A 15,569-nucleotide genomic window follows, 5' to 3' on the forward strand; every position below is an offset into this window, starting at 1 on the left:
TGTACATGACTACATGCAGGTTTCTCCCCCATCGGATGCCCACCTGGTTATATAAAATTTTTCATTATTACGCGTTGGTAGCCCTTAAACAACCTTAAAATGTAAAAATCAGCAAACAGAAAAGTCAGCAATTTTGTAAATAAATTTATATTCTAGCGCCCCTGCTGTGTAAAACGCCACAGGTAAAATTTTAATATTAATGACGTATGGTAATAAAATATCTGAATGTGTTCGTTTATGTAGTATATCAGCATCCAATATATAGTAATAATATTTAGTATTTAAAATTTGTTTTTAACTCATACAAGCTAAAGCGGTTGATAAAACTCAGTAGTAATTTAGAAGAATAACAGATATAATGCATTTTTTAAGTTAACCATTTGAAGAAATTTTTTCTTTAGTCTTATTTTTCTTCAGATTTTACGACTTTAGTGTATTTTCTGTAGAATATTGAAACGCCTTAAGATATATTTTCAATAGCTGTAGTTTTTATTTATTTAATGCTAAGAATGCTAAATTGATCCTGTAAGAAAGAGTTCTGGGGTAAAACTTCTTGAAATATATTGATGGGTGGTGGTCTAACTAAAAATAATAAAGTTGTGTTGGATGTACTTTGCATATATTGTCCTTAATACAAAATTCATATTCGCTGGTACTAATTTGGAAAAGCACTCATTGACTATATTTGGCAGATTGACATTCCTTTTATTGTATCATTTAATTTTTTCTTTGCACACGCCATTTTTTTCACTAAAAATAGATCCATGTTAAACAAGCTTTTATTATTCCCATACATTCTTTATTCGATATTTTGATTTTTTGTAATTAAACTTTACTTTTATTGCAGTTAATTAATCAACAACTTTTTAAAGTTGATACTCTAAGACTAAATGTTTTGTTCTACAAAGGAGGTGTTAATGATTTTTTGCATTCCTTTAAAAGTTTTACGCATTTAAAATTGTGCATCAAATGTTCAGTAATCACCTGGTACACCACATCGCATAAACAACGTATAATGTATAAGTCACTTGCATGAATGCACAGATTAACTAAAGTCCATAGTTTTAGGACAAAAACAGAAATACAGTCGGCGTTTGCAAAAACACCATCATCTTGTGAAATAACGGCCACCCTAATAACAATTATTCCTAAATAAACATTATATGGGTTATTATGAGGAAGCTTTGCTTTTCTTGTTACAGCATTGCATTTGGCGGTACCCACTCGACTCGGAGATGGATACCAATTAATACAGAATAGTCAAGAGTTTGAATGACAAATAAATATGCTATGAATGATTCATTCGATATCTACGGCTGCTGAATAATAACAAAAACAAAACACACCAAAACGCTCTCCCCTAGGTGTGCATCTACAAACCCGAAATTTTTTGTACTAAGGAACCTGCATACCAAGTCTCATCGAGATATCTCAATTTTTACTCAACTCAAGTTATAGCTTGCAGACGGACTGACGAACGGACAGACAGACAGTCCACCGGATTTAAACTTTTCTCGTCATTCTGATCATTTATATATATACAAGGTAAGTTCCAAAGTAAACAGGACTTTTTGAATCTAGCTCCCCCTGATGGCACTATCTATATGTCGACTGGTGCGTTAGAATTTGCTATCTTTATCGATTGTCCAGTGACATTTCATACATTTTGAGTGAAGCTATTGCATTTTAAGTGTCTGTATGTTTGTGTTATCGGTGTGAAAATGAGCTTCGAACAAAGAGCCAACATTAAATTTTGTTTTGAAATTGGTAAAACTTTTACCGAAACATTTCAATTGATGAAACAAGTTTATGGCGATGATTGCCTATCCCGTAGCAGAGTACACGAGTGGTTTCAACGTTTTCAAAGTGGTCGTGAGGACATAAATGACGATCAACATGTGGGCCAATCAAAATCCATCATCAACGGAAATTCCATCGAAACTGTGCGTGAATTCATAAAAAGTCAGCCTAAATCATCATTGAAATTCTTTGAAATGGATGTTTGTGCTATTGAACATCTCCAGAACATTGATTTATCGCATTTTTATCGAACATTTGGGCTTACGAAAGATGTGGGCACGATTTGTTCCGCTCAAATTGACTGATGACCAAAAATTTATCCCTTTATCTATATCTATTGGTTTAAGATGATACGAACAAACGTTAGGTGTACAAATTATAATATCCGTGACAACTATTAAATTATTTAGTCACTTGGTTATTATGTAATATTGTTTTTAGGTAATCACTATGCATTATGGGGTATACACTTTGTGATAACACACAATGTGCGCACTTCCACAGATTAAATTTAGACACATGCGCTACACGCATATTTTCATATTCAAGACACGTTATTAACCGTATACTTAATATATTACGTAATCGTAATCTTTCAATGGTAGATTTGATATAAACTTTAATTAAGACCTTAAAAACAACCTTATTTTATGTCTATACATGAAAATTTTAATAAATGTGCTTAACCATTTTATTTGTAATTGTCATGAATTTAAAGTTAATAGGCCATGAATTTCATTATGTAATTTTTGTTAAACATACAAAACATACTAAGTAAAGCATTTTTTTCTAAGTGTAAATATGTTGTTTTTGTAAGTAGTTCTTCTTTGTGCAGAAATATTTTAAGGTGATATATGATTATAATTAGCTTGGTTTTATTTACTGCTGAATTGTCTCTTATTTTGGCATCTAAAAAGCTGGCCTTTTTCTCAGAAACTTATGACCTCTTAAAATTATAAATATTAAATTTTTAAAAGTATTCTGAGGATCGAAGAAGCATTTAGTATTAAAAGCGTAAAGCTTAAGATGTCACAAATATTTTAGTGCTATCTGAAAGCATAAAACTATCGTATGCCAACTTTATGTCCTGAGTTTTGGGATTTGATAAAGTTGAAAATATCGCATTACGCCATTACCACCACTCGCCGCTAGCTTTAGTGCCCTTTTCAATCACATCCTCATAACCACTTTTAAAAGTCATTCATAGCCGGTTAGTCTACAGCTTTACAATCTAATTTTAACAACCATCAACTATGGCATCGAATCAACAAATGATTTATGCGAACATTCGTCGTGAATGTTTGACCATATGCCAAACTCTTGATTTATAGTCTATATTAGCAACGTTGTTTGGTGAAGACAGTGATGAATGAATTAAATTAATTAAAGAAAGCAGAAAGTATTTAAAATACTTTAAACCATGTAAACTTTTCCCAAGAATATCTTTAGATAATATTTTGCCTTCTAAACGTTTCGAAATATTAGAATCTTTAATATCTTAGTCATTATAAATACTTCTATGAACTGATTTATGTTTGCATCAAATGCAGAAGCTCGCTGCGTAACAAATCGCTGTTGACAATTAAGTACCACATGGCGTATGATGAACATAATTTGCTGTCTTTTGGTTAGTGGAATTATAAAATATATGCGTGTTGGATTTTTTAATTAGTCATAAATAAGTAAGTATAAAATTGTGAAGAACAGACGAGGTAACCTAAAATAAATATTTATGTAACGCTGATACCTAAATGTGCGAAACATTTACAGCAGATTTCTATATCTTGAAGCATTATTCGCCTAAAGTCATGAATTTTACTAAATAAAAGTAAAAAAGATAATCTCACTTTTTTTAAAAACCACTCATTTTTTTATTTCTCACGAACTTCAACTTAAATTTTTTATTTAACGGTTTTACAAACCAATGAATAACCAATAAATACGTGGAAGTATTAGCTTCCTTCCAAATTCGATACAACTCCCCTTTGTGAGTATATTGGAAATCACAAAACTCAAAAAACTTTGACTATGAACATACATACTAGGTCTGCCGCAAAAGAAACAGGACTGTTAAAAAAAACAACAAAAAATTAATATTTTTCAAAAGTTTATTTTTTTATTCAAAGTAGTTTTTTCTTGTGCTTCGATACAGCGTTTAGCCCGGTCAATTAGCATTTCAAATGAGTGTTTAAGGTCATTTTTCGGAATGCTCTTGAGAATATCGGTCGCCGCCTTTTGGATAGCTGAAATGTCCTGAAACCAGTGTCCTTTCATGGTCAAATGAAGTTTTCCAAATAGGTAAAAATCACAGGGTGCCAGATCAGGTGAGTAGGGTGAGTGATTAATGGTTAATATGGAGTTTTTTGTCAAAAAATCAGTGACAAGCGTCGACCGATGACACGGCGCATTATCGTGCAACAGGCGCCAGCAACCTGCCTCACGGTATTGTGGTCGAGCGCGACGAATGCGTGACAAAAGACGCTTCATAACACCAAGGTACAAGTAAAACACAGCATTAATCGTTTGGCCAGGTAGGACGAACTCTTGGTGTACACTACCCTCGGAATCGTAAAAACAAATCAGCATTGTCTTTATTTTTGACTTCTGAAGACGACCGACTTCTGATCGTCACAGAGGTCCTCACGACCTTCTTGGAATCGCTTAAATCACTCATGCACATTACTACGGGATAGGCACTGATCAACATAAACTTTTTTCATCATTTGAAATGTTTCAGTAAACGTTTTTTTTTTAATTTAATATTTGCTCTTTGTTCAAAATGCATTTTACGATCGATGACCAAAAGCTGCTGTCACCTTTTGATCGATAACATCGGTTGTAGTTATCCAATTGTCTTATAATGTTTACGAAATGTCAACAAGAGATCAAACTTGTATTTTATTTAGAAAATTGATTTATACAATTATACATATATATAGCAATAATAAATATGTTAAGAAAAATTTCGTTTATGACGTAAATAAATGTGATTTCCCTAACTTTTTTTCATTTGTGCAAATGAACGTGTAAACTATTGCATAGATTCAACATTTGAAACATAGAGTACACAGAATGTTGTGAGGTATTCACCCAAACATTAATTGATCGTTTTGTAGCTGAATTCATGAAATCTTAATTTAACTAAAATACCATTCCAATATAAATTATAATCGTCATATTTTAGTTAAAATTAAATTAAATTTTATTTTATTTTTAAATTAGTAGTTGTTTTTATTTATATATGTTTATACATACTAAAATATTAAATTTTCATAACCTAACATTACGTGAAACATTTTGTACAAACATGATGTAATGGAAAAATATCTGGCAACAACGATGCTCAATAACTGTGTGTCTATTGGTTTAGTCATGGCAACCTCTACGTATAAGTGATTTATTGGCGTAACCAATGCAGTACTGCTAGCCGACTAACCTAGTAAAAATGGTGAGAGAAATTGTTGGTTTATATGCTGCGTACTCACATACATAAAAGTTGGATCATAATACATTTAAATACATTTTAAATACCTTAAATATTAATTACATTGCATCCTATGTATTTTAATTTGTTTTGTTAACGCACATACATATATTATGTACAAGTATGTGGGTTATATTGATTAATGTTAATTCTGTTGCTTCAGCATATTTCAAATTAAATATTGCGTATCGGAGCAATGCAGTACCAGACCGGTAAATAAAGCGCTGGCATACATAATTATAAAAAATAATTTAATCCAAACGGAAACAAGTAAGGAATGTCAAAGTTCAGGTGTAACCGAACTTTCAATATTCTTGCAAGATAAAGTGATATACGAAATTATTGTATACATTTTAATTAAGAGTAGTATCAGTATTGAAAGAAAAAAATTCATCCCTATTTTTAATCCTAACATCCACAGATTGACCGATATGCCAATTTACGTCTGTTATCGGCCTTCTGGTATTTGTCAACATAAACATTATTATTAATTATATATCAACATATTGTAACAATATAAAATGAATAATTTGAACTCTTGATTTCAGACGATGACGAAATATAAATTCTATGTTAAATATTTACCGACGAGGATTGTTCATAAATCACTAAGAACGTTTCAAATTACTAGTATTCTCAACGATTTGCTACATTTAAAGTAGTGAGAGTGTTTTTAAATTTGTTGACATTGTTGTTAGCTTCCCTTACCCTTCGAACTGGATGAACAATAATGTATTGTCTGCTTTGTTGTCTCTGTCACTAAGTGTTGCATTTAATGAAGTGGAAAGTTGTTCATCAATTTTGAATGATGACATAACTAGCTATTTTCTCAAAACACATCGACGGAACAACACGCAACTAGAAGGCAGGAAACAGCAAATATGAAAAAAATGCAGTATAGTTTCAATGAAAATCTGTTTAAGCTACCATGAAGGAGTGCAGCCACAGTGAAAAATGGTAACAAAGTTCAGTTAAGTAAAAAGCAAACACAAAAGATATGAAACAATTAGCAAAACAGTGCGGCAAAGTCAATGATGGTGTAACTGCTTTAAGCAGAAGCCGGGCAGAAATTACATGTGAATTTAATTGAAAAGCAAAAGTGTGTATTGCTCGGAAATGAGCGGTTTATGCGTACACTGACACAAAGACACAACTGTAAATGTATCTTAAATAGGGAGAGTTCCACACTTTAAGTGGCTGGTGAAGAACTGTTAAATAAATGGGGAGTAAGCGCGATGATACTTTCAACATAGGCAAATTGAAAAAGCCTACATTTTAATAAGATTATTGTGGACGATAAAATTACAAATTGGAAAATGATATAATAAAGCTATTTTGTATTCTTGTGAAAAATATTATATTATGATTTTAATTTTCGAACTTAACAGTAAATGCATATCCACAGAAATATCATTTAGGTCATGCCTCGTTCTGGACGGCCTTCTCCTCTTCAACTGATGAAAATAATAACAAGTAAGAAAGGGATAAGTTCAGATGCAACCGAACACTTTGCAACTTGCAAGAATCAAAGCCAGGGAAATACTTTAAGGTGTAAAACCAATTATATAAAGTAAAGTCACCCAGATATTCGAAAAAACAAGATACTAAAAGAAGAGAGGTACAAAGTTTTGTTGAAATCGGTTGGGCGGGTCCTGAGATATGTAATTTTCCAAAAAGTGCGCGGTGTTCCTATTAAGCTGTTATACAGTGATCCGATTACGCCCATCTACGAACTCGAAATTTTCTTTGTACTAAGGAACTCCCGTCTCAGGTTTCATGATATCTCAATTTTTACTCAAGTTACAGCTTGCACGGATGGACGGACGGAAAGACAGACAGTTAACCAGATTTCAACCTTTTTCGCTTTACAGGAGATTGAATAAAAAATAGGATTAACTAAATATAATAGCATTTTATTTAATGAAACATGAACATTTTATTCCTAAAATGAAATTTAATATATTTTTTGTATATGTGTAAATTTACCCTTGTGAATGGCTGCATCATGGTAGCAACTTAAACATCTATGCATATACTCGTACATAAATATATTTTAATATTCCACATATTGCCACTTCTGCTCGCAAATTCGCAAAGCATGTGTATATATCCTAGCGTGAGAAATTTTGCATTATGTGAGTCAGCTTCCTCACACACTTGTTTACCCTTGAGCAAGGCTGACGTATAAGTATTAACTTCCAATTCATTGGCTACTAACTTTAATTAAAAGAAACTTAGTTTTTAAAGAATATTTTCAATCACATACAAATATACATATACTCATTGCCGAAATTTACATGGGGTGAAAAGTGCCCACCGACCTTGACATGCATGTTCTAAGGCAACAGTAAATTTAAAATGTCAGTGGATGAATATTACAAAGTAAAATGAACTTAAAATATTTTGTATCAAAAATGTTTGATCATATGCATACGTTCTCACAAGAGTTCGAAGTATAAGGAAAATTTCTTAAATTTTACTCAATCATGTAATCAAGTGCATCTTGACTAGCAAATATAGAAAGTATTGAGTTATTTCGTATCTACAAAAAATTTCTAAAAAATAGATTTCAAAGCTAAACAAAACCGTTAACAACGTTAACTTTTATTTTTACTATATATAATAGAAGCTGTACAGGGTTTAACAAAATCCAAAGGCAGAAAAAATATTATGAAATGCTTTTTCAGCTGAAACGGAGATTTATTATTGCTCACAGCGAAGCAGATGCTTCTTAAACCAATAGCAAAAATACTTCTCCTTTTTTGTTAATTTGTTGTAATAACACACATAATTTATTATGAAAGGCGTTTCAGTGGTGTAACTTCGTTGCTGTCTCTTGCTCAACCCCGAGGCAGAGTTAAGCATACATTTGTAATAGCCCTTAGCCGCAGGCTTCCAAACGCGCATCAAAGTTGACCTAAAAATGTACTTAACATACGAAAATACATATATACAAATTTTCTATATGAGTGAGAAAGAATAGTATTGCAATAGTTTCACATACATATACATATATACTGCATGTTTTATCAAGCATTTTGTATAATAGGCACTTTTGTGTTGAAAAGCTTCCCAAGGGAGCCTTTACCACAGATAGAAAAATTAAAATACTCTATGCTTATTTGATATATATTTTATGTCACTACGCGGTCATAAACCCAGCCAGAAATCGAATAATCTACTCGTCAACAGTTCCAACTAGCGCAATGAAGACATATACTCGATTAAGGATTGGACACACTATCATAACACACGCCCACTTACTATCGGGTAAAAGCCCATCCATTTGCCCCCTTTTGCGATGACACCGCTTCTATCAAACACTTACTCACACTCTGTCCGATGCTTCACTCAACAGCCCACAACTCTGGCAACATTGATCTCATAAAACTACTAAGTGAACCTTCAGAAAAAAACGTTATGATTGTATATAGATTTTTAAAAACCAACGATTTGTTAAAACATATTTAAGCAACTTACATCTTTACTAACCCTTAGCAAATAGAATTTTTCACCTAGTTATAATTACAAGACGGCTGAAGGCCTCGTAGCCAGTGCTGTGTTTATGTATTTATATAATAAAACTCTTTTTGTTATATGAATTATTATAAATAAATAAATAAATAAATATATTTTATGTTTACATAGCATTTATTATCAGTTGAATTGTTTAATTTTACTTTATTAAAATTGGCTACATTAAATTCTTTTCTATTTACTTTGTCACTTCTTTTGTGATTTCTCAAAAAACAAATTTTTGGTTATTACCAGTTCACTAAAAGAATTATTTCTGATGTTTTTATTTAGACTAGCAATATTTTCAAAAAACAGGTACATCTTAACTATCTCAGCCATTTTATTCATATTTGGCATCAGTTTGGAATATTTTAACATACATTTTACTGTTATTTCACCAAGTTTACGTCTAAGAATAATAAGAATTCCTAGTGTGGCACACTGCAAATGAAAATAAAATCGTGTCAGAAAAGGAGCCTTCATCTCTACACAAGAAAAAAAGAAACCACGTTATTGTGGGTAGGAATTGAATTTCCTTATATTTTTATAATATTGTTTTATAACAAAGATCTACTAACGGATGATCCAATTACTATGAGACCATGTATGAGTCGTGCCAGGTTATTTCTGTTCAGCATTGTTTGGCATTTCATCATTGAAAGACTTACTCCTAAACAACGTTTACAAAGTTTACAAATCGTTAGACTTTATTACAAAAATTTACGTTTTTTAAGGAATGGTTTTCTCGTGCTTCGCTTAACTTATGGTCTACTAAGCGTACTTCACAACACCATCACCCATCTTGAGATCAAGCATTCATTACTGGATAACATTCAACCAAATAAACCACGTCCAGCACGCAGTGAATAAAATATATAAGCCGTAGCTGAGTGTGTACACGAACACCGCGGAAAGTAGCCGCTGTTTGCAGCAACTAGAACTGACGTATGGAACGACTTCGCCCATTTTACGTAGGGATATTATTTTAAAGCCAAATTTTGCTTAGCGGTGACGTCCATTTCTGGCTCAATGAGTATGTAAACAAGAAAAATTTTCGCATTTGTGACGAATGCTGTCATTTTATCCAGATAAAACAAAGGTTTGGTGTGGTTTGTGTGCCGGTGGAATTGTCGGTTCATATTTCTTCAAAAATGATACCTGTGAGAACGTAATCGCCAATGACGACCGTTATCGCGCCATAATAATTGACTATTTGATGCTTGACAGTGTAGCTCGTGATCTTGTCGATATTTGGTTTTAACAAGACGACGTTACTCCCCTAGGTGAGGTTTGGGCCGGTCGAATCGCCTACAAGATGATGTGATTTCACATCGTCAGACTTTTTCTTGTGGGGATATGTAAAGTCTAAAGTCTATGCGGACAATTCCCTTGGAGCAAAACAGTACTCGTGTCATTTGTCAGTTACCAGTCGAAATGCTCGAATGAGCCTTCGCAAATTGGACTTAACGACTGAACCATCTAAGACTTAACCGCGACCAACATTCGAAAGAGATAATCTTCAAGAAACAAATGCCAAGAATGTTCTTTCGAATGATAATAAACATTCCCCTTTAAAATTGAAGTTTCTGAATAGTTTTTGGATGGCAGCATTGTAAGGAGCGACCGCTCGGAGGTGCATACATATAATGGGTTGTCAAAAAAATCTTGCAATATTTTTATTAATTTTTTTTTTATTAAAATTGAAATGAATTTTTGATGACTCATGCCCAGCTCTTGACCGATGCTACGGCTGCTACTACTCGTATGCCGGTCTCTTTCGACCAATTCAGCGATCTTCGACCACCTCTACACCAGAACGAAAACGTTGAAACCATCGTTGTGCGGTGGAAATGGAAACTGTATCGGGTCCACAAACTGCACAAATTTTATTGGCGGCTTGAGATGCATTTTTGCCTTTATCGTAGTAGTAATGTGAAATGTGCCGTATTTTCTCTTTATTTTGCTCCATGTTTGCGACGCTATAACTCACGAAGGACTTAAAAGAAACGACAATCAATCAAACACGTGTTAGCGCGTGAAATGAGCTGTCCAAAAAGGTATAGCATGACCCGATGCGACGAATTAAACTAGAACTACGCGCTTTCAGCGCCAACTAGCGAAAATACCGCAAGACTTTTTTGGCAACCTATTATAAGTGAAATTTTAAACGCGTTTTTCTCGACAATTGCTGGCATCATAACTCAACGAGAAATTAACCGATCGACTTCAAATAAAAACAAAATATTTTTTAATACATTTACTTTGCAATTACTTACGATCTCTTTGATTGGTTGCAAATTGTCAATTTGGCATTAAGAAAACGACCAAAACGATTTTTTTTTCAAATATACGTCATTTTGTTAATTTTTGATATTTTTCAAAGATCTCATTGTGTAGGAAATATCTTTAAGTTTAATAAACTTCAGCAACTCATTCGGCCGGAATCACGCGAGCAGTTGGAACACTTTTGTTTTTTGGCACTTCCGCAGACAGCCCATAACTCCGTTATTCTTCAACATTTTTATAAAAAAAAATCTTAAAATGTAGCTGAAAATATACCATATTACGGTCAAAGAATTTCGAAATATTCAATCGCGTACTTTTTCTTAAAAAAATTCAGGAATATCGTGAAAGAGACAGCGGCTACGCTGGCTAGGTCATGTTGTCCGAATGGACGTAAATACTCCAGCTTTGAAAGTATTCGACGCAGTACCCGCCGGGGGAGCAGAGGAAGAGGAGGACCTCCACTCCGTTGGAAGGACCAGGTGGAGGAGGACATGGCTTCGCTTGGAATATCCAATTGGCGCCACGTAGCGAAAAGAAGAAACGACTGGCGCGCGGTTCTACTGGTAATAAAAATTGAGCATCATAATGTTTAAAACTCTTAAAAAATATATGGTTTAAAAAATTAAATTTTAACTTTTCCGGGTATATAGCTATAGCATTACCAAAAAGGCAAATAAACAACAACAAGTTAAAGAGTATTGTCAGAAGTTTGTGCTAATTATTATTAGACAAGTAGTAATGATTTTAATTAATGGCAGGAAACCTAGTCACAGTGGGTAGCCAACGCAAGCAACAGGAAAAATGGTCAACAGGCGTCAGAACAGTGTTTGCCTAATATGTTAAGAGTTTTGGGATGGCAATGGTTCGGGTCTCCCTTTATTTCCCATTAAGTTTTTTCACTTGTACACGAAGATGGCTGGCATAGTGCTAAATGGGTGTCTGATATTTCCAGAACATAAGAGTGGAAAATTGTACGAGGCGGTAGGGAAAATCCTCAACGTATGAACAAGTGAGGAAATTTTATGTACCCAAAAAGAAATATATTCAATGTTTCATGTGACTAAAGCCGTGGTTATCTATTTTCATATATGATTGGAAGTTTATGCGCATTTAAAAAAAAGGTATTTGCACCAGTATTTCCCAATCTCTTCTTCTTTGGAACTACATCGTACGGTCACACCAGTTGTGGATCCTTAGTGCAGAAAGGCAACCTTGACTCCATCATACAGTCGTGGGTGTCAAATCGAAGGAGGTTTCCACCATACCGGTACACCTGCTGTTACAGAGTATAATAGATTTCTTCACCTAAAAGATGTTTGAACCACTTAAAACTAATAGAGTCAATTATAACGTTATATATATAAAAGATAAGAATGAAGAGACAAGTTAAAGTGCGGGTGACTAGCTGTCCGTCCTTCTAACTTTGCGAGCTGTAACTTCAGTAAAAATTGAGAAATCTTAAAAAAATTCGTACACGTGTTTCTCGGCATCTTAAGATGGCTGGCATTGCAGGTGAGCGTAATCGGACCACAGCCTCGTCCATAAAGCGTAAACTTATAAACTGCCATAGCTAAACACCAAATTAAGATAAATAACTGTAATTTAGCACGGAGGATCGCAGTAACAAATGGCACCTGTAGACTACAACTTAAAAAAAAGTGGATACGGCCCGCCCTCAAAATGGTTTATTGTAAATATATACACAACCACTAAAACTACAAACGCCAATTCAGCACACAGAGATATAACATTTTATACTCTAGATGGGATAAGAAGGCTTAATAGCAGCCGCCCGCGGCACCGCCCACCTTTCTTGGGACCTGCCCGACATCTTTTAATCGCAAATATCGTTCCATGCGTAAGATAATGAAATTCAGGGAAAATCATTTCCCGACGATATTATGTCTGTGTGCCCAAAAGAAGTTGAATAGGGGCAATATTCTCCCATTGACGTACCTACTGCAACACCTAATTTTCCACTTCTGTGTAAGAACCGAAGTTCTTCTCATTAAATGCGTACCCCCCGACGAAACTAAATGGTAATTCGCAGGGGCCAAGTCTTCTCAAGCCCAAGCCTAGTACTTTAATTGTATCCTAAACCAATTTTGCTTTGTTCGCAGTTTCATTGTCTTGTAACAAAATCACCTTGCCGTGTTTTCTTACCCATTCTGATCGTTTTTCGATACCACCAAGCACAGAGCATTGCCTTCTTAACGAATTGTTTTTCAGTTGATGTTGGGAGTTGTCCGGGATTAACCCCATATCTTGTTCATTTAACTATACTTGAGTAAAATTTGAAGTATCTTGTTGAATATTGGTATGTAAGTTTCTTAGTACCGAAAAAATTTCGAGCTTGTAGATGGGGGTAATCGGACCACTGGCACGTCCAGAAATTGCCATTAACCGAAAACATATAAAGTGCCGTAACTAAAGACAAAATCAAGGTATAAAACTGAATCGCAGTGGCAATGGGCTTTCGTAGGCCAACATTTTTGAAAGAGTGGGCGTGGCGCCGCTTTCTAATATGTTTAAAATGGTACGAGAGGGCTTTATGATATCCGATTTCGACTACATTTAGTGCTTAACATTCCTTTCATATTTCTGTGTTATAGTGTGAAAATAGGCGAGGTCGGATTACAACCACGCATACTTCCCATATAAAACAATTTTAAATTCTTTTTCATGCCTAATCTTTCCAGTATACAAATCAAAAAGTAATTAATATAACGGGATAAAAATTTGCATTAATAATTTAAAGTATACTACTTTATCAACAAAAATTTCCCAAATCCAAACAAAACTGTTATTATAATTTTATTTTCTATGTAAGGTTGAAAATTTCTAACTCAGTTTGTAAGAAAGGTGAGGATTGTCACGCCATCTACGGCGACTTCACCAGTACATTCGGAATTTGAAATTTTGAAACAAAACGTTTCACAAGTCTTTTAATTACTTTTGACTGGCAGTGTAAATTATACTTTTCAATACTTGCGTCGTGGTGGCAACTTAAACATCCATGCTTATACATAAATATTGTAATTTAATTTTTCCGTATATTTCCACTTCTTCTTGCTTCAAACACCCATTAGGTATGCATGTGTTTTCGTGTTAATTTCACACATAACTACCATTTCAACATGACTATAGAAGAAAATTACTTTTTTTCCGAATATTAGGAACCCATACAAACATTTATTTACATAGTTATACTTACAGAAACTACTACTAGAATTTAAATAGCGTGCAAAGTGCTCAGCAACCTTGACATGCGTGTTTTAGGGCCGCAGTAAATTTAAAATTGCAGTGTTCAAAGGCACAGTGAAGCATAAATTTGTAGTTACTCATAACCGCAGGCTACACAACGCCCATTAATAATGAACAACAAAACGAGGTTGAAACATCGAAAAACATATATTTTGCTTCTGTATTTCTAACCATAATACATACATATATGTATATGTATATATATTATATTTATTTATGTTTTATGGGCACTTTTGTGTTGAAAAGTTTCCCAAGGGAGTCATTACCAAAGATATATCGAATAATAAAATTACCTATTATTTCTGTATCGCCTACCATATTTATATATACTTTATGTTTATATAGCAATATCTAAATGCTTAATTTAAATTTTTCTAAGAGCTACTAATACTACACTTAATTTTTTTTGGCTAAATTATAATTAGATAACTAAAAAAGTTATTTGTCCTATTTTTTTAGGCTAGTAATATTTTCAAAACAAAAAATGTTCTATAATCTGATTCTGATCCAAGTAGAGGTACTTTTTTTAATAGCCTATTTTTGACAGATCACGCGTGAGTCTTGTTAAGATGTATTGTTATATTTGTTCAGTGTCCTTTGGAAATTCATAATGAAAATACTTACGTCTGAATAACGATTTTAAATTGTTCAACTTTATTACGAAAATCACGTTCTGTGAAGAATGTGTTTCGCGCGCTTCGCTAAACTTGTGATCAACATAATCGGCCTACTAAGTGTACTTTTCACAACACCATCACCCATCTTGAAAACCAGTATTCATTACTGGATAATATTCTACCGAATAAAATATAGCAGCCGTAGCTAAAAGTGTACCCGAATCCCATGGACATCGGTTAGCTCTATACGCTCTTGAAAAAATCCAAAAAGATTCCACCTTTCCGAGCAAAATTTTAATTATTTTTAAATATTGTTTTGAAGAGCCCAAATTTGTTGCAAACAAGAGGTAGCTAAATACTTTACGTGTAAACGCTTTCTCTTGGAAGAACAAGGGACCATATTTGAGAAAATTAATAATTTTTGTATAGCAAAAGAAATGTGCTTAAAATCAATCATTATAGCTAGAAATATTGCTACCAAAACTATCTAATTATAATAAATAAGTTGTTTTATAAGCAAAACAATCTATACAAATTGGATTTTTGCTAAAAGAGTTTTATTTTTTGTATAGAAATTATATATCTAATATGCTTTAAAAATT

This window comes from Bactrocera neohumeralis, chromosome 3 (genome assembly GCF_024586455.1).
Source record: "Bactrocera neohumeralis isolate Rockhampton chromosome 3, APGP_CSIRO_Bneo_wtdbg2-racon-allhic-juicebox.fasta_v2, whole genome shotgun sequence".
Taxonomy (NCBI): Eukaryota; Metazoa; Arthropoda; class Insecta; order Diptera; family Tephritidae; genus Bactrocera; species Bactrocera neohumeralis.